This window comes from Lathyrus oleraceus, chromosome 6 (assembly GCF_024323335.1).
Source record: "Lathyrus oleraceus cultivar Zhongwan6 chromosome 6, CAAS_Psat_ZW6_1.0, whole genome shotgun sequence".
Classification (NCBI taxonomy): domain Eukaryota; kingdom Viridiplantae; phylum Streptophyta; class Magnoliopsida; order Fabales; family Fabaceae; genus Lathyrus; species Lathyrus oleraceus.
In genome coordinates, this window is record NC_066584.1 from 486,540,549 (window position 1) to 486,566,654 (window position 26,106).

Here is a 26,106-nt window from a genome sequence, read left to right on the forward strand (position 1 = left end):
AAATCATGATAGATAGTTGAATAAAAAACTTAAATTGAATCACAAATTATTATCATTTACACTATATTTATGATAATACAAATGAATTTAAAATGTCTCGGGCTTCTACTCAAAGGAGTTCATCCCTACGCACCTCGTCTTTGAAAGAGTGTGTAACAGTATGTGTATTTTGACATAGTGACATCTAAGTCCAATGAGATAGATTCCATAAATAAGAGTTTTAGCAATATAATACAATCGAATAAGTGTGTGGGCTCTAGAATACCTGAAAGGAGGCCATAAGATCCCACCATAAAGAGATAAGGAAGGGCCTTCTTGACTTCAATACCAACACATCCTAAGTTAAGAGATAATCTCGGCCAGCTGACACATAGTTGACATGGATAGGACAAGCCATTGAGGGGTTTTAAATATTTAGACAGTTGAAATAAGATTGTTCATATCCCTTGGATTTTGATGATAACAAAGTACTTAAAGAAAAAATGGGTATACTAACATATTTTCAAGTGTGCAGGATCATAAGCATAGAATTAATCCTGATTGAAAAGATATGTGGAGAAGCAATATAATTCTGATTCTGATTGATCAAAATCTGATAACTCTGAATGTGTTTATCAGCCTTTAAAGGCTCAGACTCTAGTAATATGTTCCAGCCTCTGGTGACAACTCATAATCTAAAAGGCTTAAGGAGCCTTGAATCCGTACATTGTACCAAAGCTATCAGTATTATGAAAGTTCCAGATTTATAGACTTAGTCACTAGAGTTTCATTTTGCAAGGCTTAAGGAATGGTGATGTGACCTCTTCAGTCTGTTCTACCTTTTAGTAGATACATAGTACTTTGAAAGGTGCTGTGAACAATGCCATTAATCAGTGGACAATGCTTCTAACTAGATACATTCTTCAACGTCTCTTTTGGCATGCTTCTTCACTAATTTTGTTCTTATGTTCAAACCCTCAAACGAATCTTTCTCTACCTCTATAAAAGGAAACCGAAGATTTGAAGGAAGGTGTACAATAAAACAATACAATATCTTGAGTATAACTTTGATCTTTCATTTGTAACTGTTATTGCACAAGATATTAAGATTTCTTATCTTTGTGTATCTTAGAAATATTAAGAGGTTAAGAACCTTTGTGGTTATTGCACAACTACTATACTTTTGATTGTATATCTAAGTATAATGGTTTACTTTTCTACTAAACTGTTTGCTTAAAGTAGAGGAAGTCTATTGCATGCGTGCTTGAGCAAAGAAGTCTATTGTATGTGTGCTTAGGCAGTGAAGTCTCTTGTCTATGTACTTAAGGAGTGAAGTCTCTTTCTAGGTTGATTGAGAAAAAGTCTCTTGCAAGGTTTCTTGAGCAGAAGTCTCTTTCCAGGTTGATTGAGCTAGTGGAGTCTCTTGTAAGTGTGCTTAAGCAAAGTGTAATTTGTTGATTATAGTGAAAAGCTCTTGTTGAGGCAAGGGGATTGGACTACTCTCAGTTGAGGAGAGGGAAATAGGATAATTTTTGTGTGTTGCTTGCGTTTACTTCTGATCATTATTATTTTCGCTGATGTTACCATTTCTAATATCGGACTTTGAACATTGTTCAGACTCTGAGGTTGCACAATCATAAGCAATTTTTTTTTGGCATACACAATTCAACCCCCTCCTCATTCTTGTGTATTTTTCTCACCTTCAATTAGCATTAGAGCACAGTATGTACTATAATACTTAACTGTGGCCATAAAAGATCTTTAGAAAAATACTTTTTCCGTCATGGTTGATAGTTCTGAAGTAACTAGGCCTATTTGAGGTTCTCCTCGTGGTAATAACAACCCTGATCAAAGTACATATGATCAAAATAAATATTCTACTAGGCTACCTGTAAGACCTCAATTTTGATCCTAAGATCCCTCATGTTATCTCATCATTTGCATTGACTTTGGGATCACACCTTGGCATCCTCCTTACCCCTCATTCATTGGGTTTGTATTGGGAGAGATCATCATGCACATTTGATCGTATCACACTTTATTTTCTTTTGTTTACTAACCAAAATACAAAAATATGTCTCTACGTGTCTTTGTGCCTTTTGTAGGTAGTGTATACATCCATATGTGCCCTATCAAGCTCACACTAGGGTTTTAGACCCTCAATGCAAAGAGATCAATCCAATAATGGTCCACATTGGTTCAAAAACATCATATATGGATCCCCATGTTCTTCATTTTCCATTTTGATCAATAATTTATCAAGAGTTTGTAGTTTGTTTACCTTGGAAGCCCTAATTCATCTGGGTATCTTGTGTGACTTCCTCAACAAGTTTCTTTATCAATTGGTCAAATATTTCAAGGGATACTTCATCATACAACATATAGAGCATATGTGATTCTCCACGAGTCCCAAAGATCAAGAGAACTTCAAGTTTGCAAGTTGGTTCAAAGAGGTTGACCAGAGAAAGTCAACTGGTTAAAATTGGGGTTCCCTAGACCCTATCTCCTATAATATTTGTCATATGAAAATAATTCCAAAAGAAACATTACTCTTTATGACATTCCAAACAACTTTAATGTTGGCATCAAGAGCTAGTTTTGCTTGGAAAGTTATTTTTGACGGTGAAACATTATAGGTCATTTTGTTTGTGCCCTAGTTAGGAGGTCAACTTCCAAGGACCATAACTTGATCAATTTTTATGATATGAAGGGCATCTAAGTTTCATGACCAATTTAAATATGTCTTCTATAACTTTGGTTCTTTAAGAAATGTCAAATTCAACTTTCAAGAGGATGTGCCAAGAGGAAACATTATAAGTCATTTTGGGCCATCATGATTGAACAAGCAATTTTCCTCAACTTCTAAAATGAATAAATCCCTTATGCCTAATCCAAATGATGTCAAAATTGTGACCAAATTTAATAGGAATGTAATAGATACAACTTTGGTGAAAAACCCATTTTTCATTTGGAGCTCATAGCAAAAGTTATTCAAGGTGGAAGAAGTGGTCATTTGACTTTGTACTTTAAAAAATTTCAACTATGTTTGATTTCTCCAACTCCCACCTGAAAATCCATCATGATCCAAGATCCAAATGGAAAAGTGTTAAACATCAAAGTTGTTCCCCTTGATGTCACCTTTCCAAATCATCCAATATAACTTTATTTAGACAAGAATTGAGGGACTTGCGCATGGTTCCTTTGGTGGGCTTATTTTGGCAACTTTTGAGCTCAAATGATTATTTCCTTTTGCATGCTTTGGACTTCAAGCAACGTCATGAGAAGCTTTTTTCCGTGTTATCTAATGATATGGTTGAAGGACTCTTGAGTGTTTTGGTGCAGTGTTATGACCCTCTCTATCACTGCTTCACTTTTCCCGAATATCAGATTGTGCCCATGTTAGAGGAGTGTGCCCATCTCTTGGGTATGTCTGTATCTAACAAAATACCTTTCAGTGGATTAGAGGAGATTCCCAGATCTCATGTCATAGGTGAAGCTCTTCATTTGAAGAAATCTGAGGTTGAGGCTCATTTGGTGAAGAAAGGAGGTATTCTTGGGTTGACTTCTGAGTTCCTCATTGGTAGAGCTACTATTTTTGCTCAGGCCGATAGCATTGATACTTTTAAATCCATATTTGTATTACTCATCTATCGTTTAGATTTGTTCCCTAACATTTATGTTTTTTTATGTTAACGCTATTAGGATCTTCTTGATTGGAAATCATGTTCCTACTCTGTTAGGTGACATGTATTTCTCTTTGCATTTGAGGAATTCCAAAGGTGGTGGGACTATTGTGTGTTATATTCCTCTCCTATACAAGTGGTTTATTTTGCACTTGCCTTCGATACCTACTTTCTTGGAGAACAAACAATGTCTACGGTGGTCGTAGAGAATTATGTCTCTCGCTAATGATGATATTGTTTGGTATGATTCTGCATTGGGTAGCTTGGATATTGTTGATAGTTGTGGTGAATTCTCTAATGTGCCTCTTATTGGTACACAAAGAGGAATCGACCATAACCCTGCTTTGGATCATCGTCAACTTGGATTCCCCTTGAGAGATAAGCCTAATAACATTCAGTTAGAGGGTTTATTCTATCAGGAGGGTAAAGATCCCCAACTTTTAAAGAAGAGGATGGTGCATGCTTGGCATAATGTGCATAGGAAGGGAAGATCCAATCTTGGTCCATGCAACTGCGTAGCTTTGGAGCCTTTCACAGTTTGGGTGAAGAAGAGAGCTTTGAAGCTGAAGATATCATACGCTTGTGAAATACCTATGTATTTGGTTGTGACTGAGTCATCAACTTTCCCTAACCAATATCTAGAGGAGTTGGAAGATGCACTTACCAAGATGAACCAAGAGAAAGATACGTGGGAAGAGCGGTTCCATGCTTTGAGCCGAAAGCACAAAGAGTTGTAATTGAAAGACAAAGATGCACTTATTGAGATTCTGGAGGAGCATGCAGTGAAGAGACAGAGAGAGCCAGAGGGTTTATCTTCCTCTAGCATGCCTCAACCTTCCGGTGCTTGGAAGAAGATAGTTGGTCAGCTTGTCTTCGAGAAGGCTCAGATGAAGACGTCCTTCGAATCAGAGATTCGACGCATTTGTATCAAATATACTCCTTTGGCTAGATCTTCTGATGCAGTTGCTAAGGATCCTTAGGATGATAGTTTCCTTTTTCTCTTGTATTTGTACTTTGATTTTTGAAATTGTACTCAGTGTAATCCTTCCAAAATTTTATGAATAAAAAGAGATTTTATGGTCAATTGAATTATTATTGTTTATTATTATTATATTTGCAAATAAGACTTCATATGTTCCTTTAAATTAAGAACAATAAAAAACATTTGCATTTCATGCATCATTTGCATAAACAGGTTTCCTTCGCCAGGTGTCTTATTAGTTCTTCTTCTTCTGTGTATTAGCCAAGCTGACTCACGACTACAACACTCAAGCTAATCGTTTGAGAAGAATGGAGCATCTAGAGCAAGAGAATAGAGAGCTGAAGGATGAGATCTCCAGACTTACGAAGCTAATGGAGTCTATCATAGCTGCTCAGAACCAACAGTCTCCACCTCCCACAACTCCTCCTCCTCAGAGGACTGTCATCTCAAAGATTATTTCATCAACTATTCCTATTGCTGCTGCCACCCAGTCTATTCCTGCTATGCATGCTGGATTCCCTTGCGGAATGCTACCAAATTTTGTTCCTAAAGGGTATGCACCTACTTTTGTTTTTATGTCGGCATCTAGCCCGGTCATGTTAGTGCCTTCTCCTATCGTTCATATTCTGCCTCGTGTTGAGGAGACTATTTACCACTCTGAGCCGTCTGAAGGTCCGGACGTGTATGAGAAGATGGATGAAATGAAGGATCAATTTCTTGAGCTGCGCAAGAAATTGAAGACCCTGAGAGAAAAGGATTTATTTGGAAAGAGTGCTGCTGAGCTCTGTTTGGTTCTCAGACTTTCAAAAATATAAAGGAAATACCTGTTCATTGAGCCATCTTGTTATGTATTCCAGGAAAATGTCTACTCAAACTAATAATGATCAGCTACAGATTCACTACTTCCAGGATAGTATGACTGGAGCTGCCCTGAGATGGTACATGGTCTTGGATAGTGCTAGCATCCGTACTTTCAATGACCTAGGCGAGGCCTTTGTCAAGCAATATAAGTACAACATTGATATGGCGCTAGATAGAGATCAATTGAGTTCGTTGTCTCAGAAGGATAAGGAGACATTCGAAGAATATGCTCAGAGATGGAGAGAGCTTGCTGCTCAGATTAGTCCACCTTTGGAGGAAAAGGAGATGACCAAGATTTTCTTGAAGACGCTGAGTTTATTTTATTATGAACGTATGATTGCAAGTGCCCCCAATGATTTTACTGAAATGGTAAACATGGGGATGATATTAGAGGAAGGAGTCTGTGAAGGACGTCTGTCCAAAGATGAGGCATAAAGCAGCAAGAAGTATGGTGGGAGTTTCTCTAAGAAGAAGGAAGGAGAAACTAATGCAGTGTCAGCAGGGAGGCAGAGGAGGCCTCATATGAGGAAAAGTTTCCAATCTCGTCAGCATCAACACCAGGTATCTTCAGTGATTCCAGTTTTTCCTAACGATTCCAACAATCAATCAGTTCCGATTCAACAACAACATCAATAACAACCGCAACAAAGAACCAACAACAACAACAACAACAACAATAATCATCAACAAAATTTTGAGAGGAAGAAGGTCTTTTTAGACCGTATTCCTATGATGTATGTAGAGTTGTACCCGTCTTTGGTACTCAAGAATCTTATTCAACCAAGAAACCCTCCTTAAATTCTTGAGCCACTACCATGGTGGTTCAAGCCTGATCTTCATTGTGCTTTTCACCAGGGAGCCCCTGGTCACGATATAGAGAATTTCTATCCACTGAAGTATGAAGTTTAAAAGCTTGTGAAGAGTGGTATGGTGTCCTTTGAGGATAGAGCGCCAAATGTTAAAGCCAATATGTTGCCTGCTTATGGTAACACTTCTGTCAACATGGTGGACGGCTGTCCCGAGAATTTCAGGGTTTTTGATGTGAGGCGTATCCGTAGATCTATGGTGGAGATGCATAGAACTCTGTGTTTGATTAGTGATTGTGAACATGACCATGATGGTTGTGTCATTTGCAGTATGAACCTTGATGGGTGTATGATTGTCAAAAGGGATATTCAGAAGTTGATGGATGAGAATGTAATCCAGATTCAACAGTCAAGGGATACGAGAGATGATGTGAATGTTATCATGCCAATGTTCAAGACCCCTGAGCGGGTAGTTATTCAATTTAATAGCAGCAACAACAATAATGTCAATAAATAGGTATCACCGTTGGTAATACGGTTAGCGGGCCATGTCCCCTATTCATCCGATAATGATGTGCCATACCAGTATAATGCCACTATGATAGAAAATAGTCAAGAGGTTCCTCTTCCAGTTGTAGACTTAGTGGTAAATATTGTGGATATTGCGAAGGTGACCCGTAGTGGTCGTGTGTTCAGTCCAGTATTCCCTAAGGTTATGGAACATGTTTCGGTGGGTATGAAGGCAGAGATTCCTGCAGTGAATCTGGTTAGTGCTCCAATGTGTCAGTCTGGTGAATCCAGCAAATTGAAGACTAACAATGATGATGAGGTGTTACGACTGATCAAAAGAAGTGAATTTAACATGGTGGAGCAGATGCTCCAAACACCGTCAAAGATCTATGTGTTGTCATTGTTGATGAATTCTGAGGCACATAGAGAAGCATTGCAAAAAGTGTTGGAACATGCTTATGTTGAACATGATGTTACTGTGGATCAATTTGATCACATTGTTGCCAATATCACTTCTTGTGACAATCTGAGCTTTTGTGATGAAGAACTTCCTAAGGAAGGCAGGAATCACAATTTGGCATTGCGTATTTCGATGAATTGCAAGGAGGATGCATTTTCCAATGTTTTGGTTGACATAAGTTCATCGTTGAATATGTTAACAAAGTCAAATATACAAAGACTCTCCTATCAGAACACCCCGATGAGGTTCAATGGCATGGTTGTTAAAGCGTTTGGCGGTTCTCGTAAAACTGTCATTGGAGAAGTGGACCTTCCAGTGAAGATATGTCCGAGTGATTTCCAAATTACTTTTCAAGTGATGGATATCCACCCGGCATATAACTGCTTGTTGGGAAGACCGTGGCTTCATGAAGCTGGAGCTGTGAGGTCTACTCTACACCAAAAGCTGAAATTTATGAAGAACGACAAGCTTGTCGTTGTTGGTGGGGAGAAGGCATTGTTGGTGAGCCATTTGTCATCTTTTACTTATGTTGATGTTGAGGGGGAAGTTAGAATGTCGTTCCAAGCTTTGTCCATTGCCGATGAATTGAAGAAAGCTAAGGCACCCATGTCTTCTTTAAAAGATACACAAGAGGTTATTCAGACTGGCAATATTGATAAGTGGGGTCGTGTTGTGGAAGTCATTTAGAATAAGAACAGAGCAGGGATGGGATTTAAGCTAGGGCCATTCAATGCCAATGTCAAGGTTATGCAACCAATTTTCTACAGTGGAGGGTTCATTCATGAGGATGAGCAACACTCAGATGCTATTATAAAAGACAGTGACGAAGACGAAGCTTGTGCCAACTTTGCGACACATGGCCAGACTTGCAACAACTGGGTTGCTGTTGATGTTCTTGTTGTTATGCACCATTCTAAGTAATTTGTTTTCATTATTTTTAGAAAAAATACTTCTCCTATGCCTAAGGGAGAAGTGAACATTGTTGGGCATTTTCCTTATTATCATCAATAAAGTATAATTTTATTCATCCACATCTATGATGTTTTATTTTTACTTTTTGCTTTTTCTGAAAATGGTAATCACAAAGAAAAAACATAAATAAATAATAATCTTCCCATTTGCATAATATTTGTTTGCACTCCACTTCTCTAAATTCAAAATATCAAATCATTATGCAGGTTGGTTTTTAAACCCATTGAATGTAATGATCATACTCCCTCTCCAAACTTTGATTTCCCTGTGTTTAAAGTTGAGGAAGAGAATGATGATGAAGAAGTATCTGATGAGTTAGCATATTTGCTTGAGCACGAGGAAAGAGCCATTCATCCATTTGAAAAGCAGATTGAATTAGTTTACCTGGGTTCCGATGATGATATGAAGGAAGTCAAGATTGGATCTCAAATGTGTCCTGAAGCAAGAAAGGGTTAATTAATCTTCTTCGAGATTATTCTGATGTGTTTGCTTGGTCCTATCAAGATATGTCTGGTTTGGATTCTGAGATTGTGGAGCATAGATTACCTTTGAAGCCAGAATGCCCGTCAGTCAAGCAGAAGTTGAGGAGAACTCGTCCTGATATGGCAATGAAGATTAAAGCGGAAGTGCATAAGCATATTGATGCCGATTTTCTTATTACCTCCGAGTATCCGCAGTGGGTGGCCAATATTGTGCCTGTTCCAAAGAAAGATGGAAAAGTCCGCATGTGTGTTGATTATAGATATCTGAACAAAGCCAGTTCGAAATATGATTTTCCTCTGCCACATATTGATATGTTGGTAGACAATACAACTAAATTCAAAGTCTTTTCGTTTTTGGACGAATTTTCCGGTTATAATCAGATCAAGTTGACACCTGAAGATATGGAGAAGACCACATTCATTACACCCTGGGGAACATTCTGTTATAGAGTGATGCCTTTCAGTTTAAACAATGCTGGTGTAACATACCAGAGAGCCATGACCACTCTTTTTCATGATATGATGCATAAAGAGATTGGGTTTTATGTTGATGATATGATTACTAAATCAAGAGATGAATAAGAATATGTTGAGCATTTGTTGAAGTTATTCCAGCATTTGAGAAAATATAGACTCCGCTTGAATCCCAATAAATTTAATTTTGGTGTTCGTTCTGGTAAGTTGTTGGGCTTTATTGTCAGCGAGAAAGGTATTGAAGTTGATCCTGTCAAGGTCAAAGCAATACAGGAGATGTCTGCACCCAAAACTGAGAAGCAAGTCAGAGGTTTTCTCGGCCGCTTGAACTATATCTCAAGATTTATATCGCATATGACTGCCACATGTGCGCCAATATTCAAGCTTCTTCGGAAAGATCAGTCTTATGATTGGACCAAAGATTTCCAGAAACCTTTTGATATTATCAAAGAGTATTTGCTTGTGCCTCCTATTTTGTCTCCTCCTGTTGAAGGAAGACCTTTGATCATGTATTTGACTGTGCTTGAAGAGAGTATGGGTTGTGCTCTTGGTCAGCAAGATGAATCTGGAAAGAAAGAATATGCAATTTACTACCTCAGTAAGAAATTCATCGATTGTGAGACTCGATATTCTATGTTTGAGAAGACATGCTGCACATTGGCTTGAATTGCTAAGCGTCTGCGCCAGTATATGTTGAATCATACTACTTGGTTGATATCCAAAATGGATAAAATCAAGTACATTTTTGAGAAGCCTTCTTTAACTAGGGGGATTTCCCGTTGGCAGATGTTGCTATCTGAGTATGATATTGAATACCGATCTCATAAAGCTATTAAAGGTAGTGTCTTGGCTGACCATTTGGCTCACCAACCAATTGAAGATTATTAGTCAGTACATTATGATTTTCTTGATGAAGAGATTTTGTACTTGAAGATGAAAGATTGCAATGAACCATTGCTTGAAGAAGGGCCAGAACCTGGGTCTTATTGGAGCATGGTATTTGAGGGAGTTGTTAATTAGTATGGTAATGGCATTGGGGTAGTGATTATTACTCCTCAAGGCACACATTTTCCATTTATAGCTAGATTGACCTTCAAATGTACAAACAATATGACTAAGTATGAAGCTTGCATTATGGGGCTTGAAGAGGCCATTGATCTCAAAATTAAATATCTTGACGTCTATGGAGATTCAGCTTTGGTTGTGAATCAGATCAAAGGTGAATGGGATACGAATCAACCCGATTTGATACCATATAGAGATTATGCAAGGAGGATATCAACTTTCTTTACAAAGGTTGAGTTTCATCATATCCCTCGAGATGAAAACCGAATGGAAGATACTCTGGAAATGTTGGCTTCCATGATTATGGTGAAATTTTGGAATGAAGTTCCCAATTTGACTGTGATGCATCTTGATTGGCCAACTCATGTATTTGTTGTTGAAGAAGTCCAAGATGAAAATCCATGGTATTTTGATATCAAATGTTTCCTCCAAAGTCAGATCTACCCGTCTGTGGCATCTTTGAAAGATAAGAAGACTTTGAGGAGATTACCTGGCAACTTCTACCTGAATGATGATGTGCTTTATAAGAGAAACTTCGATATGGTTTTTCTCAGATATGTGGATAGACACGAAGAAGACTTATTGATGACTGAAGCCCATGAAGGTTCCTTTGGTACTCATTCCAATGGACATGCTATGGTAAAGAAAATGTTGAGAGCAGGTTACTATTGGCTCACAATGGAATCTAATTGTTGCAAGTTTGTGAAGAAGTGCCACAAGTTTCAAATTTATGCAGATAAGGTTCATGTTCCTCTGACACTGTTGAACGTCATTTCTGAAGGTGAGAAAAACAAGAAAGGGGGGTTTGAATTGTTTGGAAAATAAGCGCTTTTTCAAAATAAAGACCACACAAGGAATTTATACTGGTTCGCTTATAACACAAAGCTACTCCAGTCCACCCGGCCAAGGTGATTTCGCCTTCAACAAGGACTTAATCCACTAATCTTGAAAAATTGTTTACAACCAACGTCTAAGAGAAAGATCTCTTAGTCCTCTCAAGTATACAGACTGCGCAGATTCACTTGAGGAAATAAAGCAATAGATAAAAGACAATGTAATCTAGAGTGCTTCTAAGATAAGCAAATATTACAACAGCAAGAACAAAAGTGTTTCACGTTCTAAGCAAAAGCTTTGTGAAATATTGAGAGAGAGAGAGAGAATGCTTCAGTGTATACTTGCGCGCCTCTCAATGTTGATTGCTGTCCTTTATATAGGAGTGAAGAACCGTTGAAATTGATGGCAGATAAATTGTCTTCAATAGGAATTAATTCCATAACTTCTGTTGTTTCTTGCCAAAACAACTTTGTCTCCCCGAATAACTTCTTTCCAAATATAGTTCCTTTCCATTGAATTTGAAGTTAACGTTACTCTTTCTGTATTAGGAAATCCATTATCAAAGTCTGCGTGACTCTGGGAATCTTGGAATCTTCCTGCGTTGATTTGGAGCTTCTGATGATGTCTTCAGATGACGCTGAGAGCTTCTGGAATGATATACCGTTGTTCAGAGTCAGAACTTCTAGAGTGCACTTCTTCTTCAGATGCTTCTGATATTCTGCTGTTTTGCTCAGAGTTAGAACTTCTTGAGCGTGTTTCTACTTCAGATGCTTCTGATCTTCTGATAATTTGTATCTGATATGATTCTGTATCTGATGACGTCATCAGATATCTTCCTTCTTTCCTTAGAACCCTGCACACTTAGAAACTTTTCGTTAGGGTGCCATTTTTGGTTTCATCCTTTGTTATCATCAAAATCATGGAATCTGTTGTAGAACAATTTTTGTTCTTACAATCTCCCCCTTTTTGATGATGACAAAACACACTTAAATAGCAGATGAAATAAAGAAATATCAGATCAGAAGCTTCCTCTGAGATGAGCTAGGGAGTTCAGAAGTTCTTACCAGAGCTTCCAAGCAATGAAATTTCTTGATACCTTCTGCAATTTCTTAAGTCTAGTGTTAGATGAATTTATTTTTAAGAGATAGTATGTTGCAGAGTGCTTAAGGTATTAGGCAATATATTTCATCAGAGCTATATTCGATTTCTCCCCCTTTTTGTCAGAATCAAAAAGATTTAAACAGAAATAGTCAAAACAGAAATTATATTCAGATAGAAGAGCAACAGAGACAAAAGCAAGAAAAAAACAGATAAACATCAGAAACAAGGTAAGAAAAGCAACAAGCAAAAGATCCTAAGTGCCTAAGGGTTGGGAGAAGGAGGCATCCTCTGAAGCAGTTGAGCCAGCATGTTCTGAATATTGTCGTTGACGGTATCCTGTTTATCCATTCTGGCACGGAGTTCCTTCTGGTCTTTCTTAAGTTCTTCAAGTGTCTGGAGAACCATAGGGACAACAGTGGAGGACTCCCCCTGAGTCAGAGCACTCTGTGCTTCAGCAGCGGCCTTCGCTTCAGCTTCAGCAGCAGCTTGTGCTTCAGCTTCAGCGGCAGCAGCAGCATCGGCCAGAGCTTTGGCTTCAGCTTCCTTTGCCCTTTGGATTTCTGCCTGTCGAGCTCTTTCTTCTTCCTGTCTTCTTGCTTCTTCTTCAGCTTCTCTGGCAAGTTTTTCCTGTAGTCTTGCCTCAGCATCTCTGATGAAGTCGTTTCTGACTTGCTCAGAGATGTGTTTCAGCTTGAAAGCTTCAGAAGTCATCCAGCCAATGACTCTGTTCCAGTGTGTCCTTACAGAGTCAGGATCATCACTGATGCCAAAGTTAATGGTCAGAGACTTGACCTTCTGTACTGAAGCCCCTGCGAACAACATTATGACTTCCTCAAGGGTAGGCATGGAGTGTTCAGGTTCGGGTTCAGATGTTTAGGGTGGAGAGTTTGGAGGGTTTAAGTTTAAAGTTAGAGGTTCAAGTTCAGCGGAAGTGTTTTGGGGGGTGATGTCAGAGGGTTGAGCTTCAGAAGGGTTGTTGGTTGTTTGTTCTGGGGGTGGTGAACTGACTTCAGGTTCAGGTGGAGGTTGTTGTGGTTGTTGTGAGTTTCGGTTTAGAGAATAAAGGTGGGCTAAAGTGGGAGAAGCGGGGTCAGGAGGTTCTGGGTCAGAGGAGAGGATAAGATAGGGGGTGATTCTGGGTTTGAGGATGAAGAGGTGGTTTGATTGAGTTCTTCAACTTCGGATAAAGGTAGTGATGTATGGGCAGGATTAAATTTAGGTAGAGGTTGTGAGGTTTTGGTTGTAGAAGGTGGGGTTTCAGAGGTGGTGTATATGGGTGCTGGGAGAGGATTAGAGGAAGCCATAGGAGGTTCAGAGGGAATAGAGGGAGCAGACTTACCAGTAGATACTTGCAGAGGCGCTGGAGATCTTGTTTCAGAAGTTTCTCCTAGCCTTGCTTTCTTTGCCTTTGAAGACTTCTTTTCAGAGGGACCTCTTTTGAATTTGACGAAGTCTTCTTCTGAATCTAGACAATCTTCCAGTCTGAAGTCAGAGATGTCAACTCCTTCATCCTTCAGACGCTGCATATAATGAAGGATTGCTTCTCTGGGTTCGTTCTTGAAAAACCTTGCAAGACCATGTGGTAGCTTCCTCTGATCTTTTAAAGCGTCCCAGGAGGTGTCCAACGTAGGTTTGACTCGAATCTCCTTCAGAATTCCCATGCTTTTCAGATTTCTGGAGTTAAGAGGCTTTCCAGTATCTATCGCCAGATCCTCCATAAGCTTGTTCTTCTCCAGATGATCTACAAGCCCATTTTCGATCAGAACATCAGACAGAAGTCTTCCCAGAGGGATGTAGGTTCTGGGTTTCATGTTGTTTCTGGTCTCCCGTACAGAGTCTCTGAGATACCTGAAGAGTAGTGCTGGGAGGCAGAGCTTCAAACCCTTGTGAATGCAATACAGAATACACTTCTGATCTGTATTGATGTAGTCAGAGGAGTTCGATGCTGGGCGGTGATGAATGGTTCCTAGAATGATCTTGAGCCATACTCTGAGGTTTTGATGAAGTTCTTTGTTCTTTGATGGATTGCCTTCAATGTTGAGTTTGAAGATGGTGGGATTGATTACCTGGGAAATGTACCTTGATCTAGGGTTGATGTCATAGATCCTTCTTCCTCCAGTTTTCTCCATATTCAGTAATGAAGCAATTGATTTTTCAGTGATCACTATCTTGACCCCCAATACGTAGGAGACGATGAAATGATCATCAGCGTCAGCAAATCTCCAGAATTCCTTGATGAGATTTGGGTAAACAGGGCCATAGAGCCTTTGGAAGTAGTTTTCCCAACCTTGTTGACGGAGTTCTTCAGTAAGATCAACTCCATTTCTCTTCATGTTGTTGAAGTCTACCGGTGATTCACATAAAACTTCCAGTCCCTCAAAGGGAGTTGCCAGGTTGATATGAGGCTCACGATCAAGAACATCGGGTTCCTTGTACACTGGAGTAATGGATACGCCTGTAACAGTTGGAGTGGGAATGCTTGAACTTTGGGCAGTAGTGCTGGATTCCATTTGTTGTGAAAAGTTGAAAACTTGTTGTTGTTGAGCATCCATAGTTGATTAAGATGAGTTGAAGATGAACTGCTTGCAGAATTGATTCAGAGAAGTTTGAGAGTGAGTGAGAGTGATAAGTGTGTGAAATGTGAGATGAGTGTTTAAATACCCTAAACAAAAACACATGCAAAACGACACACAATTCAGCGTTAGCACAAACATCAAGTTAGCACGCTTGGGGGAGAAATGATTAAGGCTCATTAATGAATGTCTAATCCCAACAGTATGCACACTGCTCGAGGAGATCTTAAGCGTTTGCCCTTTGATTTTCTTTTGGACAGCTGTCTAGAAGTTCTAGGGTTAGACGCTAAGTGCTCCACGTGGTTTGATGTATCTGATCTTCAGGAATACCAAAGGATTGGTTCCTGGAGATTTCTAACTCAGATATCTTCTTAACTTGGTAGAAGTATCAGAGTCAGAGGCAGAGGTACATTTGTTTATGTCAGAGTCTCATTTTACATTCTCAGAGGCACAATTTATTCAGGGCAATTTTGAATGTTCAGATTTTCTAAGATAAAAAGAAATCTATCTTCAGCCAAGGGCTTAGTAAAGATATCTGCCCATTGATGATCTGTATCAATGAACTTCAATGTTACTATCCCTTTCTGAACATAGTCTCTGATAAAATGATGTTTTATTTCAATGTGCTTAGCTCTGGAGTGTAGAATGAGATTCTTACTTAAACAAATGGCAGCAGTATTATCACAGAAGATAGGAATGTTACTCTCGAAGATTTGCAGATCTTCTAACTGATTCTTCATCTAGAGCATCTGAGTTGTGCACAGTGATGCTGAGATGTATTCTGCTTCTGCAGTAGATAGAGCGATAGTTGACTGTCTCTTGCTGGCCCAGGATATCAGATTGTTTCCTAGGAGCTGGCAATTTCCAGATGTGCTTTTTCGTTCCAGTCTATCTCCTGCATAATCTGCATCATAGTAACCCGAAAGTCTATACTCTGATGTTTTATCATACATCAGGCCCAGGTTAGGAGTTCCTTTCAGATATTTGAGAATTCTCTTAACTGCTGTTAAGTGAGTTTCTCTAGGATCTGATTGGAATCTGGCACAAAGACAGACACTGAAGAGAATATCAGGTCGAGTAGCAGTCAGATAGAGAAGATAGCCTATCATACCACGATAGAGCTTCTGACAAACCTTTTTACTGACTTCTTCCTTTTCCAGAATGCATGTTGGATGCATGGGAGTCTTTGCAGAGTTGCATTCAGCCATGTCAAATTTCTTCAGAACATCTTTAATGTATTTGCTTTGATGAACGTATGTAACTTCTGGTGTTTGATTAATTTGAATTCCCAGAAAGAACTTTAGTTCTTGCATTAAGCTCATTTCAAATTCTGCCTGCATTAACTCAGAGAATTCTTGACAAACAGATGCGTTAGCTGAACCAAAAATAATATCATCAACGTATATCTGGCATATCATGAGATCATTGTTAAGGTTCTTACAGAAGAGTGTGGAGTCAACTTTTCCTCTGATAAAATTGTGTTCCAGAAGAAAATTGCTTAAACGTTCATACCAAGCTCTGGGAGCTTGTTTAAGTCCATATAAATATTTTTTTAAGTTTAAAGACATGTTCTGGAAATTTTGGATTTTCAAAACCTGGAGGTTGGTTGACATACACTTCTTCTGATATATAACCATTAAGGAATGCGCTCTTGACATCCATTTGATATAATTTGATAGAGTGGTTTATAGCAAAAGAGACAAGAAGACGAATAAATTCTAACCTTGCGAATGGAGCAAAGGTTTCATTGTAGTCAATACCTTCTTGTTGACTGTAACCTTGAGCTACCAGTCGAGCTTTGTTTCTGACGACTTCTCCTTTCTCATTCAGCTTGTTTCTGAATACCCATCTGGTTCCAATAACGTGAGTGCCTCTGGGCTTTGGAACAAGATCCCAGAAATCATTCTTTGTGAATTGATCTAATTCTTCTTGCATGGCTGAAACCCAGTCGTTATCTTGAAGTGCTTCATCACAGGACGTAGGCTCAATCAGAGATACTAGTCCCAGAGGAGTATCTTCAGAGGTCCTGAAGGTAGATCTGGTTCTGACAGGTTCGTCCTTGTTGCCCATAATCAAATCTTCAGATACGTTGATACGACTTTTAACTTTCTTTGGGATTTCTGGGGATTTGATTTCCTCAGTGTTCTGAGTGACAGTTGCTTCTGGAGCTTTATCAGATCCTGCCAGAGTGATTTCTAAATCTGCAACATTTTCAACTAGCTTTGACTTTTCAGGGTCAAGCTTATCGTCAAATCTGACATGAATTGATTCTTCCACAATTTTGGTTTCTGTGTTGTATACTCTGTAGCCTTTAGAGCGTTCTGAGTATCCTAACATAATACCTTTCTGTGCTTTGGAATCAAACTTGTTCAGATGTTCTTTAGTGTTTAAAATAAAGCAAGAACATCCAAATGGATGAAAATATGAAATGTTTGGTTTCCTTCCTTTACACAGTTCATAGGGAGTCTTATCCAGAATAGGTCTTATGGAGATTCTATTCTGAATGTAACACGCTGTATTTACAGCTTCGGCCCAAAAGTGCTTTGCCATATTAGTTTCATTGATCATAGTTCTGGCCATCTCTTGGAGTGTCCTATTCTTCCTCTCTACAACTCCATTTTGTTGTGGAGTTCTAGGGCAGGAGAAATCATGGGATATTCCATTAGAGTAAAATAATTCCTCAAAGGATTTATTTTCAAATTCCCCACCATGATCACTTCTGACTCTGATAATCTTAGAGTCAAATTCTTTTTGCACTTTGGAGCAGAAACTGGTGAATACAGAGTGAGACTCACTCTTGTGCTTTAGGAATTTCACCCATGTCCAGCGACTGTAATCATCAACGATGACTAGTCCATACTTCTTTCCATTGACTGATGCTGTTTTCACAGGACCAAATAAGTCAATGTGGAGAAGTTCCAGAGGCTTAGAGGTAGAAACAACATTTTTCTTTTTGAAAGGTGTTTTTGAAAATTTTCCTTTCTGACATGCCTCACATAGAGCATCTGAAGAGAACTTCAGTTTAGGTAGGCCTCTGACTAACTCGAGTTTATTTAGCTGAGAAAGTTTCCTCATGCTAATGTGGCCCAAGCGTCTATGCCACACCCATTGCTCTTCGTGAACAGACATCAGACATTTAACATTTTGTTCTTTTAAATCAGAAAGATTGATTTTATAAATGTTGTTTTTCCTCTTGCCTGTGAATAGGACTGAACCATTGTTTTGATTTATGGCTTTACATGTTTTTTGATTAAAGATCACGTCATAACCGTTATCACTTAATTGACTTATGGATAACAAGTTATGCATTAATCGTTCTACGTAAAGAACATCAGATATAGAGGGAAGAGTACCATTACCAATAGTTCTGGAGCCTCTGATCCTTCCTTTCTGATCTCCTCCGAAGCCTACGAATCCAGCGTCTTTAAGTTCCAGGCTTTGGAACATAGACTTTCTTCCCGTCATTTGTCGCGAGCATCCAGAGTCCAGGTACCATGACTGGTGTCTGAACTTTGCTGCATAGGATATCTGCAACATAAACAATCTTATCTTTTGGTACCCAGAGTCTCTTGGGTCCTTTCTGATTAGTTTTCCCAGAGTTTCTTATAACTTTGGGTTTTCTTGCATTTTCAAATTTTTGTTCTTGTGTGTGCGTATAGTGATATGAAAATGGAGATTTAAGTTGATCACCAGTAGAAGTTTTATCTTCCTTAGGATCATACCCAATTCCCTTTTTATTGTTCTAACTGACTCCATAAATCATGGATGCCATGACACTCCTACCTATCCCATTTTTCAGAAATTCTTGAAAGGCTTCTTCGTATTTATAAATTATTGTATTTGAAGTCTGTGGAGCTTGAGATAACGCTTCTTCCAATTCTAAACATTTTCTTTTTGCTCCATCTCTTTCTAATGTTAAAGATCTGATTTTATCTTCACGTGCTAGAATTTTCATCTCAAGTTTGCCACATTCTTCAAATTTTGCTTCAAGACAGCCTTTTATATTTTTAAACTTTTGTTTTAATTTCTGATATGAGCTAAGAGTTTCTGACAAGCATGATTCTAGATCAGATCGAGAGAGTTCAGAAAATACCTCTTCAGATTCTTCATCTGAGCTGCTTCTGGACGTGGTAGCCATAAATGCCACATTGGCCTGTTCATCAGAGTCAGATTCTGATGAACCAGATTCACTATCATCCCAGGTAGCCATTAGTCCTTTCTTTGTCCTGAAGGTATTTTTCTTGAAACTTTCTTTTCTGGGATTGTCTTTCTTTAGCTTGGGGCATTCATTCCTGTAGTGACCTGTTTCTTTACATTCATAACAAGTAATGTCTTTGTTAGTTTTACCTTTTGAGGTTGATTCTGATCGATCCCCTCTGGGTCTTGGTCTTCTGAAGTTGTTGTTCCTCTTCTTCCAGAGTTGTTTAACTCTTCTGGTCAGTAGGGACAATTCTTCTTCATCACCAAAATCTTCTGGTTCAGAGTCATCAGCATCTTCAGTTTCTGCCTGGAAAGCTTTGGTTCTGTCAGATTTGCGTCTTTCAGATCTGGACTTTAATGCTACAGACTTGTTCTTTTTCTGAGGCTCATCTTCCTCTAGTTCTATCTCATGGCTTCTGAGGGAACTGACAAGCTCTTCAAGACTGATATTGTTCAGATCCTTTGACAGCTTCAGGGCAGTGACCATGGGTCTCCACTTCTTTGGCAAACTTCTGACTATCTTTTTGACGTGGTCTGCAGTTGTGTATCCTTTGTCTAGAACCTTGAGACCTGCAATAAGAGTTTGGAATCTAGAAAACATTACCTCTATGGCTTCGTCATCTTCCATTTTGAAAGCTTCATATTTCTGGATAAGCGCCAGAGCCTTTGTCTCTTTGACTTGGGAGTTTCCTTCATGAGTCATCTTCAGAGAGTCAAGTATGTCTTTGGCTGTTTCTCTGTTGGTGATCTTTTCATACTCGTTGTAAGATATATCATTGAGAAGTATGGTTCTGGCCTTGTGGTGATTTTTGAAGACACGCTTCTGATCTTCCGACATCTTACTTCTGGGAACTTCAATTCCATTTTCTGAGACTGGAGGTGTGTATCCATCTATGACAATGTCCCAGAGGTCAGCATCATAACCCAGAAAGAAACTTTCAATTCTATCTTTCCAGTAGTCAAATTTCTCTCCATAAAAAACAGGAGGCTTAGCATTGTAACTGTCTCTTTCATTTGTGTGGGCCATAGTTTTTCTCGTTCTGGATCTCTCTACACTGTTAAGCGTTTGATTAGAAAATCAATAACAGAGCCGAAGCTCTGATACCAATTGAAGGTGAGAAAAACAAGAAAGGGGGGTTTGAATTGTTTGGAAAATAAGCGCTTTTTCCAAAATAAAGACCACACAAGGAATTTATACTGGTTCGCTTATAACACAAAGCTACTCTAGACCACCCGGCCAAGGTGATTTCGCCTTCAACAAGGACTTAATCCACTAATCTTGAAAGATTGTTTACAACCAACGTCTAAGAGAAAGATCTCTTAGTCCTCTCAAGTATACAGACTGCGCAGAGTCACTTGAGGAAATAAAGCAATAGATAAAAGACAATGTAATCTAGAGTGCTTCTAAGATAAGCAAATATTACAACAGCAAGAACAAAAGTGTTTCACGTTCTAAGCAAAAGCTTTGTGAAATATTGAGAGAGAGAGAGAATGCTTCAGTGTATACTTGCGCGCCTCTCAATGTTGATTGTTGTCCTTTATATAGGAGTGAAGAACCGTTGAAATTGATGGCAGATAATTTGTCTTGAATAGGAATTAATGCCATAACTTCTGTTGTTTCTTGCCAAAACAACTTTGTCTCCCCGAATAACTTCTTTCCAAATATAGTTCCTTTCCATTGAATTTGAAGTTAACGTTACTCTTTCTGTATTAGGAAATCCATTATCAAAGTCTGCGTGACTCTGGGAATCTTGGAATCTTCCTGCGTTGATTTGGAGCTTCTGATGATGTCTTCAGATGACGCTGAGAGCTTCTGGAATGATATACCGTTGTTCAGAGTCAGAACTTCTAGAGTGCACTTCTTCTTCAGATGCTTCTGATATTCTGCTGTTTTGCTCAGAGTTAGAACTTCTTGAGCGTGTTTCTACTTCAGATGCTTCTGATCTTCTGATAATTTGTATCTGATATGATTCTGTATCTGATGACGTCATCAGATATCTTCCTTCTTTCCTTAGAACCCTGCACACTTAGAAACTTTTCGTTAGGGTGCCATTTTTGGTTTCATCCTTTGTTATCATCAAAATCATGGAATCTGTTGTAGAACAATTTTTGTTCTTACAATTTCCTCCCATGGCCCTTCTCCATGTGGGGAGTTGATATGATTGGGATGATTAAGCCCAAAGCTTCGAACGTGGATCGTTTCATTATGGTGGCTATTGACTACTTCACAAAGTGGGTGGAAGTGGCATCATATGCAAATGTGACCAAACAAGTTGTTGTAAGGTTTATCAAGAATCAAATTATATGTCGCTATGGGTGCCAATTAAGATTATTACTAATAATGGATCTAACTTGAACAGTAATATGGTGGAAGCTCTTTATAAATACTTCAAGATATCTCATCATAATTCTTCTCCCTACAGACCTAAGATAAATGGGGCCGTTGAAGCTGTAAACAAGAACATTAAGAAGATTATTCAAAAGATGGTTGTAACATACAAAGGTTGGCATGAGATGCTCCTATTTACTTTGCATGGGTACCGTACATCCATCCACACTTCAACAAGGGATACCTATTTCTCTCTTGTTTATGGAATGGAAGTTATGCTCCTAGTGGAGGTTGAGATTCCATCATTGCGTATCTTGATGGAAGCCAAGTTGACAGAAGCTGAATGGTGTCATACCAGATATGACTAGTTGAATTTGATTGAAGAGAAAAGATTGATTGCCATGTGTCATGGTCAGTTATATCAGTAGAGAGTGAAGAAAGATTTTGATAAGAAGGTGTAGCCTCGTTGTAAGACCCCAATTTTGAACCTAAGATCCCTCATTCCATCTCATCATATGCATTAGCATTGGGATCATACCTTGGCATCCTCATTACCCTTCATCCATTGGGATTGCTTTGGGAGAGATCACCAAGCACTATGTGTTTGTATCATACTTGTTATTTTATTATCTTTACTAACCAAAATACCAAAAATATGTCTTTTCATTTGTCTAACTCTTTTGTTGGTAGGGCACATGATCACCTTTGATTTATCAAGCTCACATCTAGGATTTAAGACCCTCATTTCTAAGAGCTCAACCAAGAAATGATCCACAATGGCTCTAGGCATCATATATGAGTCCCTATGATCTTTACATGGCATTATGATCAATAATCCTTCAAGAGTTTGGAATTGGTTTGCCTTGGAAACCCTAGTGCATCTGGGTATCTTGTGTAACTTCTTCACCAAGCTTCTTCAACAATTGATCAAATATTTCAAGGTGTACTTCAAATCTCATCATATTATGCATATATGATCTCCCATGAGTCCCAAAAGTCAAGAGAATTGCAAGTTAGCAAGTTAGTTGATGTTGGTTGACCAAATGAATTCATCTAATCAAAACTGGGTCCCCTAGACCCTATCTCTTAGAATGTTTATCATATGAAAATGATTCCAAGAGCAAAGTTAATCTAAGTTACATTCCAAACAACTTTCATGTTTAGGTATAGAGCTAGGTTTTCTTGGAAAGTCATTCTTTATGGTGAAAGATTATAGGTCATTTTGTCTAAACCCTAATTTTGAGGTCAACTTCCCAAGGATATAACTTGCTCAATTTTTATGAGATGAAAGATTTCTAAGTTGCACAATTAAATTTAATGTGTCTACATCAACTTTGATGTTTGGAGTAAGAGCTAATTCAACTTTTATGAGCATGTGATATGAGGATACATTATAGGTCATTTTGGGCCAATGCCATTGAACAAGTGATTTTCCTCAACTTCAAAAATGCATAACTCATTCATCTTAAATCCAAATGAGGTCAAATTTGTGACCATTTTGAAGGACTTTGAAATAGATACAACGTTTATTAAGACACCTTTCTCATTTGAAGCTCACATAAAAAGTTAGCCAAGGTGGAATAAATGAACATATGGCTTGACACTTAGAATTTTTTTTGATATGTTAAAATTTCCAAACTTCCACCTCAAACTTCATCATGATACAAGCTTCAAACGGAAAAGTGTTCAACATAAGAGTTATTCCTATTGATCTAACCTTTCTAAAGAGTCCAATTTTATCCATTTTGGACAAGGTTTGAGTGGTCTGCACATGGCTTGAACATGACATCATCATTTGGCAAAGATCAAACTTCAAACAACTATACATATTTACCTTGCATTCCAATTCACTTTCAGATTCATTCACACTTGTTTATGGACCTAATTGAGTGACTTCATGGGCTTGTACACGCCCATGCGAGCATGCATCATCCATTGCCAAATTTGGAAGTTGAATTTGAAGGTGCAAATTTCACAGGCTACAACTATAAATAGAGACCTCTAGCATCAGAATTAAGGACCCTGGCGCGCCAGCTTTGCTCTAATACCCCAAACCCACACATTTGAAAGGAGAAACCTGAGAATTTTCTTTGAAAATTGAGTTTGAATCTCATTGTTTGGAGAATCAAAAGACCAGGGATCCAAAGCTTTTGTTCCATTCTAATCTACTTCTGCAAGCTTCCTGAGTGAGATCAAGCAAGAATCAAAGCAAGAGCAATCAAATTCTACACAGTGTAAGACCCCAATTTTTATCCCAAGATCCCTCATGTAATCTCATCATATGTGTCGCAACTTGAAAAATACAGTGCGCGAAAAAACAACCGGCGAAAGAAAATGACAGAAGAGTCGCCACCGTGCGTTATTCATCCCAAAGGAGGGAAAGGAAACGCTCGAAGTAAACCTGAAAAAGGAAAGGACAAGACGGGGTCTCGCAACCAAATCTCGGGTTCGGGAGTTGATTATGCAAAGGGAAGGTATTAGCACCCCCACGCATCCGTAGTACTCTACGGGATCCACTTTTGTAGTTCTTGTCTAATCGGTGTGAGTTTATCTTGTGTTGTTTACCAAAAAAAAGGGTTAAATGAGAATGACTCGCGCGGATGTCGCATCCACTGCATACGTATCTCATCTGAATATAAGAATCAGAGTCTTCGTAGCTCGGCTGACCTATGGGTTGGGGGGATGTGTGCTCGCTAAGACATCGCGTCTTATGCCTACGTATCTCATATGGAATGAGAATCAGAGCAAGCCGTAGTTCGGCTAACTACGGGGTTATGGAGTGGGTTTTGGACGAACGACGTCACTATGCAATCTACCGGATGCTCGACCTTTGGAGACTTACTCACCTGTAGTAGAAGGAGTAAACGTGTGTTTAGGAGAAGGAAAATCAATGAAGGGTTAGGGTTTGGGATGCTCATGCAAAAATGCAGTCCTTGACGAAGGAACCACGCTACCTGTGGGGATACGAACACATACAAAACAAACATGTATAAAGTAAACGTGCCAACAAGGGGCTCAGAAGTAAATAAACAAAAGAAAACAAATGCCTCCTATCGAGGTCTTCCAGCTAAGAAAGCGATAAAATGCGGAAAAGAGGTAAAAGTACCACACGGATAAAGATCCGAAGTAACAACAATTAAAGGAGTAAGAAACCCAGGGATCGCCCAAGCTAATGCCATCAAAGAAAGGTGAGTCAGTACAGGTAATCGGAATGAACCTCCAGGGGGTATCCCACAAATAAAGTGGGAAAATCACGCAAACCATCTCTGCAAGAGTCTGTGAGCCCTCACAAAAACTCAACAAAAGGGTTAGTGAAACACGATAAGCATTTTTTTCATGGATAACAGTATGGTTTCAGAAACCTCAAACCCTGTGGCATACATTTCAGAAATCATGTGATTAAACATTCAAGGCATAGGTTTCACCCATTCATGCATATGCGAAACCTAACGATATCCACACTTCCAAATTCAAACATAATACATCACACATTTAGAACATTCAAATTGAAGGCGTAAAATAATGGGAATAGGGCAAACCTGATTGGAGAGATCGGTTGAAATCAGATGGCACGGCTGGGTTTGCAAGGCAATGTTAGGGTTTGCGTGAGATGAAAGTGTGTGAGTCAGATTGAATTTTTCAGAGCTGCCTGGGGGTTGCTCTGAGTTCTCTGTCAGGTTTTTCTTCAGGTTTTGTCCAGGGTTTTGTTTCAAGGAAACCTCAGAGTATTTTGCTTCTCTTCCTTTTTCTGTCTGATCTCCCTCTTTTATAACCTGATTTTCATGGCTTTGTGGGCTCAAATGAGAGAGGTCCAAGTCCAAGTTTTTTCTATTATATTATTTTTTTTATTATTATTTTTATTTATTTATTTTTTTCGTTTTTTTTTTTTTTTTTTTTTTTTTTGTTTTTTTTTTTTTAATAAAGTTTCTTGGATCTAATTCTGATTGACATGATGAAATGCAATATGAAATGCTAAATGAATGCATGAATGAGGAGGGCAAATTTTGGGGTGTTACAGTTGCCCCTATTCAATCATCAGCTAACCCGAGTAGGATGAAAGCGAACAACTTATCAGACAAACGGGGTGAGCTGTGATTGAATACCAAAGACAGACCGAAAATTTGCGCTCCAAGAACACCACAAAAACGCGGAAATACACCGCGCTGTTTATTTTTCTTCTGATCCTCTGGCTGGATCTGAATCAGTCTTCTGGCTTAATCTGGAGTTTCGATCCTCTGGCTGAACCTATACTCAATTTAGTCCTCTGGTTGGATATTAATTTCGATCCTCGGGCTAGATACGATTTTGATCTTCTGGCTAGATCTTCTTCGATCTTCTGGCTAGATCTCCTTCGTTTCGATTCTCTGGCTGAATCTATTTCCTTTGATTCTCTGGCTGAATCTACTTCGATCTTCTGGCTAGATCTGAATTGTTGCGATTTTCGATCTTCTGGCTAGATCTTCTTTGTTTCGATTCTCTGGCTGAATTTACTTCGATCTTCTGGCTAGATCTGAATTGTTTTGATGATAAATTCCCATCATTAGGATCCCGCATCTGAGGCATGCGCTGGTTGACCCTCTTTTGAAATCTACACCCAACCTTCATATTAGATATGCAGCTTCGAGAATATTCCACTTTTGGGCTTCGTACATATTCTTCGGGCTAGAACATGTTGTAACGACTCCTCAATTGGGCTTGTTGGGGAAATAAAGCTTGTAGGCGACTTCGCTGGGGAATCTTCAAATTGAGCCTTAGGCTGGCTTACTGGAACACGATTCTCAGGCTGAATCTTCAA